This window comes from Pinus tabuliformis, chromosome 3_1, assembly GCF_031772625.1.
Source record: "Pinus tabuliformis cultivar Carrire ecotype Pingquan chromosome 3_1, CPIR1, whole genome shotgun sequence".
Taxonomy (NCBI): Eukaryota; Viridiplantae; Streptophyta; class Pinopsida; order Pinales; family Pinaceae; genus Pinus; species Pinus tabuliformis.
Window position 1 is genome coordinate 176,037,923 of NC_142301.1, and position 7,195 is coordinate 176,045,117.

Sequence of the window (7,195 nt, forward strand, 5' to 3'; positions counted from 1 at the left end):
AGTACTGATAGTAAGGCTGGTAGACATTGTGTCAGCTCCCAATACTAATTATTGCTACCTCAAACTGTTGTAGGGCCTCTGCGGTGATATCCCTCACTGTGTCACCAATATCATGCAAATCGCCCTCTGTGAGGGTGATTGGGTCTAGCGATGTCTTAGTGGCCTTGGATTTCTTCCTAGACCCTCCTTTCTCTTGATCCCTTGGACACTTGATGTGGGCAGACGTTGCCTCTGGGTCCGCGCCATGCTGTTCTATCTACTCGTTTGTCTCCTCCTCTGTCTTAGGTGAAGGTGACCTCATGCCTTTGTCAAAGCCCCACTATGTTCCACCTGTTACGGCCTGGGCCTTGTCAGCAGCCTCCTTCTTTCTCTTTTTGGCCAATTATGTCATCTTTAGTTTGGCCTCCTCCTTCTTTCTCTGCGTGGCGGACTTGCTCCCTCCCATCACCAATTTTGCTGTAGTGCACCACTCTTCAGGCCATTGATCAAGTACTGCATCAATGGCGTCATTTGTTGCCATGATGGCCACATGGTGAAAATCTTCTTTGAACTCTGCGTAGCCCTGTAGGTTGGCAAACACCGTAGGAGAAAACTGCGGTTTGTAATTGACGTCCATGCGGATGTTCATCTCCATCAAGATCCAAAAGATCTTGTTGTCCTTGATTCACTACACATCCTTGGTCACCCACAACGAGGCGTACTTCGCTAACCTTACCATCTCAATTCGAAATATAAGGAGAAGATCTGCTTAGAGCTAGACAAGATGCTCGCAGTAGGCATCATTGAGCCTGTGAAAGAATCTGACTAGGTAAGTCCAATGGTGGTACAGGAAAAGAAGCAAAAGGATGAAATAAGGATATGCGTGGATCTCAGAAAGCTGAATGATGTTTATGTACATGATCCCTTCCCAACTTCGTTCACTGATCAAGTGTTGGACAATGTAGGTGGCCAGGAAGCATATTCCTTCACGGATGGGTTCTCTAGGTACCACCAGATCAAAATTGCACCGGAGAATAGGAGAAAAATGGCCTTCACGACTGAGTGGGGTTGCTTTCACTACACTGTAAGTTCATTTGGATTGAAGAATGCACCTACGATCTTCTCGCGCATAGTTGTGGATACGTTCAAGGAATTTATTCATAAGTTCCTGGAGGTATATTTTGATGACTAGATCGTGTCTAGGTTGGTTAAACGCCATGTAGCAAGCTTGTGCCTGATGCTGGATACCTATCGAAGATACCAGATCACACTCAATCTCAAGAAGTGTCTGTTTTATGTTCTTTTTGGGAACCTGTTGGGGCATCTGGTTTGCAGATTGGGACTGATGGTAGACCCCACGAAGATCGTGGTGATGCTGAACTTGGAAGCACCGAGGAGTGTGAAACAGTTGTGCGCTACACTGGGACATACAGGATATTACAGGAAGTTTATCAAAGGCTATGCCCAGATGACCGCACCTATGGAGAAATTGTTGAAGAAGGATGTCACATTCTGTTGGAACAATGACTGTAAGAAGAGCTTGGATATATTAAAAGAAAATATGGTCAACGCATCGATACTAGTCTTCTCGGATTGGAAGAAATAGTTTCATGTACATGTCGATGCATCATGTATAGCGTTGGGAGTAGCACTAACACAGGCTAGCAGAGAAGGCTTAGACCATCCTATCGCATTTGCAAGCCAAATATTATCCAAAGCAAAGAAGAGCTATTCCACTACAGAACATGAAGGGTTAGCTATGGTGTATGCACTCTATAAGTTTAGGCACTACTTGCTTGGAGGCCATTTTAAGATGTATAAAGATCACTCCATACTGAAGTAATTGGTCAATAAGACTGTGTTGGAGGGGAGAATCTGCAAGTGGCTCTTATTGTTCTAGGAATATGATTTTGAAGTTATTGTAAAGCTTGGATGACTGAACGCAGGACCAGACCATCTTTCGCGCATCGAAACAGGGGAAGAGCCCACTAATTTGGAGGAGGGATTGCCTAACACTTTGCAGTGCACATCATGGATGGTCATTTTGAGGATATAATACATTTCCTAACAACAAGTACTGCACCAGAAGGATACACTGTTCAGCAGAAGAAGGAATTATTGGTGCGCGCAGAAGATTTCAATGTCATTGCTGGGCATCTGTACAAGATGGGCTCTAATGAGATATTGCGATGGTATGTACCTGAGTTCTAAAAAAGAAGCATCCCCACGGACGCTCATGGGGTCACCGTGGGAGGACATTATGCAGGAAGAGAAACCACGCAAAATATTCTACGTGCTAGGTTGTGGTGGCCAACCCAATGCACCGGTTGCAAGGAATGCACCGGTTGCAATGAATGCACTGGTTGCAAGGGGTTGTACAAATGGCAACAGCAGCATCACAACGAGCAGCATCATGAATAGCAGCTGACGGAAGCATACTGAATGCAACGAATGCAATGAATACAACGAATGCAATGGATGCAAGAGGAAGGTTGTTGACAACATAGAGAGTGAAAAAAGTTGCAAGGTCAAGCAAATCCAATGATGATGAAAGAAACTTTGGAGACTCAGGCTATGAGGTGACGATGTGACATGAAGATCATGTGAAGATAGAGAATGGAACAAAGAAGGAGTTGCATGTGCTAAAGAAGCAACTCAAGGAAGAACATGAAGCTGCACAGATAAATGAATGAGTTGCAGCAAGAACAAGAACAGTAGTGGGTGCAACATTCACTCACAGATGAAGTTGTGCCCATAGAAGGTAAAGATCCATTCCAGCAGATGGCACAGAGTAGACATGGTGATTAGTGTTGTTTATCACATGCAATGGATTCAGTAGCATGCATTTCATTGTGCACAAGCATGCGATCCAACCCATTCAGCACACTCACCAAGGCAAAGACAAGAATCAAGTCCAACTAGAGCTAAACATGTACTTCGGCAAGTTGATGAGCATGACCACTAGCACACCCTTGAAGACTAGCACAGACACTATGAATCAGTGCGTTGTTGGTTCAGCCGCACCCAAGAAGACCATGCACATGTCCGCAGACGAGTTGGATGAAGGAGCCAAACCAATGCACCGGTTGTAACGGAGGAAAGAGTTTGCTTTAGCAAGATGTCACCATGGGGTGCATGCACACCATCACAGATGACCAAGCTTGGCATCAACTCACCAACTTCACCATCATAATCATGTCAAAGAGTTGGTCCCATCACAATGGACTGAGTGTCAGCGATGTCTTGCATGGCTTTCTCAAGCCATGTTGTCTCACATGAGTACATGTGCATTGTAATGTAACATCATGTCAAGTGTAAGTCAAGTGTCAATAGTCTGATGTAACAGTCATAGAGTAGGTCAAGAGTCATGAGGGTAGTTGAACTATCAAAAAGGGGAATTTTAAGGGTCACCCCACCCTTTGCTATAAATAGAACCTCATAACTCATTGTAAAGGCTTTTGGTCAGTCAAGCTTCCAATAAGACTATCTTGGAGAGAGCTTGGATAGTATTGTAATGGGCCTTGGCTTCTCCACTGCACGGAGCTAGTACATCTCTTTGGAGGAGCAGGCGGATGTGGCAGTAACGTTCCACTATTGGAGCTAGTGGTTGGACATGGGTGTATTGTATGACTGGAACTTACACTTCTTTATATAATAAGAGCCAGCATGTTTCATGCATATGGTGTATTGAATTATAGATATCTTGTTTACTCTAAATGGCATATGTATTTTCTTTCTTACGCATGCATGTATGGACTATTATGTATGAGTATGTATGAATCTTTCTTAAATGTGTTGTTGGTTTAACCATCAATTTGGATTTCTAGCTAACGTGCTTTTCATCTTGTGATGCATCTTCACTTGTGTGTTCCCTTCCCATCCGAGTAATATTACAGGTTACCAAGGGGCGCGCTCATCTCAACCCCCTATGTGTTAGAACCTCTCATGCACCTTCCTTGATTCACTGCAGTTGTCACACCCTTGCTACCAACAAAGTCATCCTACTTGCCTCTGTGCGAAATCACAGTCAAGATATTACCATATGACCCACTGTTGGGACTCCTACACCAAACGGTCTGAGGTCTAATTGGGACTTCTTACCAAGGAGATCCCCTTACATGCTGGTGGGTCCAACACCATCAAAATTTTGGCGCCAGAAGGAGGGCCAGATGACAAGCTGAGTCCCCGCATCTATTTTGAATCTCTACACATCTGTCATGACTAACTACTAAGTAGCTCTTCTGGAATGTATGTCTTATGGAAATCTTTCCATTATATTGGAAGAGCTCTCAGATAACCTGTCTCATGAAACATATGATGGTGGAGGCTATGCAACCTTGGTTAGGCTCACATTCGGTGTTATAGGCGCATGTGAAAAACATGGATTCTTTGAGGAATACATGAGTTGTGCGTTGTTCATCTACACACTTCAAGGGCACTTAATGCACTCGTGTGCCACACTACCTAAAAAATCTATTCATTCTCTTGTTCATCTAGTCATAGAGATAGACCGTGCTTTCAATCACTTTGACCATGAAGCACTTGTTCAAGAAATTCTGAAATTACAAAAAGCACCTGATGAATACATTGATCAGTTTTACACACACTTTTGTAATCTTGCATACTGATTTCCTGAAGATGAAATCGATTGGGAATTTCTTTGTGGAAGATTTGAGTATCTTCTTCACGTATCCAAACCCCACTCAGCACACTTCGGTGATGGAGATGCACAATCACAGGCAGGCACAGTTGCTTTCACAAGTGACTGTCTACCTTCACCTCATCAAACAGCTCCACCATCGTGGAGTGATGTGGGAGATCATGCACATACCTCTGTTGAACTGTCACACCCTCCCACCCCACCTGCTCTTGGTATCTATGAATATTTGGCTTGCAAGCTTGTTGGTTGTCACGTGGATTCGTTCCCTCGACCTCCGTTCTCGCATTCTATTGATCCTCTGGATTGTACTATCTTGTGTTCCTCCATTCCGGACTCCTCACCTGTTATGAACAAGGATCAAATTGTTGATAGAGTTGGTGTTATACAACCAACCTGCGCCATCATTCATGATGAGTGTGTGCGGGAATCTAAATAAGAACCTGTGGTGAAGGATGACTCCCTTCCAGACGCACCTCATTTTCTTCATCCTGACATCCCTTGTGATTCTACCACTGCTGATTCCCCCTGCGAAAACTCATTTCTGGATGCTTCTACTTCCGATCATTCACAAGACACGTTGGATGTCAGTCTGTCATCAAAATGTGGAGAGGACACATCTTCCTCCGGAAAACCATCCAATTTGTCAACTATCTTTCCTAGAAACACAAAGGTTGAACATCTTTGCTTCCCATCTACCCCTCTGCCCGATTCATCAAATCATGAGGATGACGACGACATCTCGAATTTGCTGATCTTGGTTGTCGTGATCTAGTCACTTCCTCATATGATCACGATGTTGATTCAATCGTTGTTAATCTATCCAAGAGATTGGTCTATGATGATTTATCTATCAATGAAGTCAAAACCCCCAAGATTGTCGAGGTACTTGAGCCCGAGTTGATGGTTATGTCAGGCCCTCGCTGTCCTGAGGTTGGTTTCACTTCTGCTCAGGAAATTTTTGAAACACCCAAGGCTCCTCATCACTCTCTGCTTTGCATTGAAGATCAACCAAATACCTAGATTTCACTTCCTCCACTCGAACTACACGATCCCATCACTCATGCGTTGGAGGAATCTTACACAGCAAGCACACATGCACAACACAAGTGGTATACCTTTATCACATTTTCATGCATGTCACAGTCAAGACAATGCATACACTCAACATTTGCATGCAGTGTAGCACGAAATCATGGCAACTCCACATAATTCTTGTCATGCACTTTCACTCATCTTTTTTATGTGGTTCCTTGTAAGCTCGGAGTGTGTTTGTCTTCACTGGTACATCTTTCTTGTTTTATGGTTCGCATAGTTGTCTTGTTCGCGAATCATGCCTTCACCAACATGGGTCAACCGATGCGTCAGTGGCTGCATTGGAAGTATCACTTCACTTGAGATGGCCCATGCACTATTAGCTTAGGGGTAGGAGTAGTGTTTTCTTTTGAGTTGGTTGCTTGCATGCTTGTTTTCTTACTTGCTTTGTTTTCTTGTTTGTTTTCTTCCTTGTTTGCTTACCTACTTTGCTTTTCCTTTTGCTTCTTCTCTTGCTTTTCTTTGTTTTTTGTTAGTTCGCTTGTTTCGTTCATAGGTTAGTTTCGCATGAAACCATGTATGACTCTTGAAGCAAGCTAGGTAAAGTACAAGAGGCCTTGCATTGCTATCACTACTTGGTTATCTTTCATCCTGCCTCTGTACGAAGAACTTGTTACTTTTAGTCCATGATACGTTGAAGGAAAATAGGCACTATTTGAAGTGAACCTTGGTGAAAACAAAACGCTTTCGCGTGAACTAGTATCACCTACTCTAGTCGGTTATTTTTTGGTTAATCCTTGTCAGCTCAGTCAAGTAAAGCAAGGTGAGGCGGGAAACCTTAACAAGCACATCTAAGGTACAATAAACTACTTCTCCGCAGGAACAACCTCTTCTACTCTCAATAAGTCAGGATCCCTCTTCCACCTCTAGAATGAATAAGTGTTATGCGCAATTACGAAGATGAAAACTGAAAAAATGGAAAAGTGAAAAGAGTTTGAAAAAATGAAAATGAATAAGGTGAAGGAAGAGAAAGGATTATTGTATAGAGAGGTGATGCAAGTAACTCCGCCGAGGTACTGACCATGCTCTCTGGTAGCGGAGCCATGCTTGTGTTCCTATGTGACTCCACCGGGGTACTGTCCAGGCCTGCTAGCAGCAGAGCAACACCAGATATGAAACTAAGACTCTGACGAATATAATACTTGTGCACCAATATACCCCTCAACACCAATTGAAAAAATTGTGTTGCCTTGGCTTGGAATGTGTGTCAATCGACCAAGAGCTTAGCAGTTCCTACATCTTACAATCAAGCTAGTGTGGAAACCAAGAGGAGTTGAGAACTGAACAATACTTCCAGAGGTGTTAGACTTGCTTTTCACGAACAAGGCCCATTCAGAGAGCTGGAGTTCTACCGGTGTGTCGCCAAGTGTTGTAGCGGCTACAACCACCCTCCAAAATTATGCCTCAGCTTTGTTTTGGAGCCTCCCTTCCTACCTTCACAGCAACATGTCTTGCTTCGTCAAG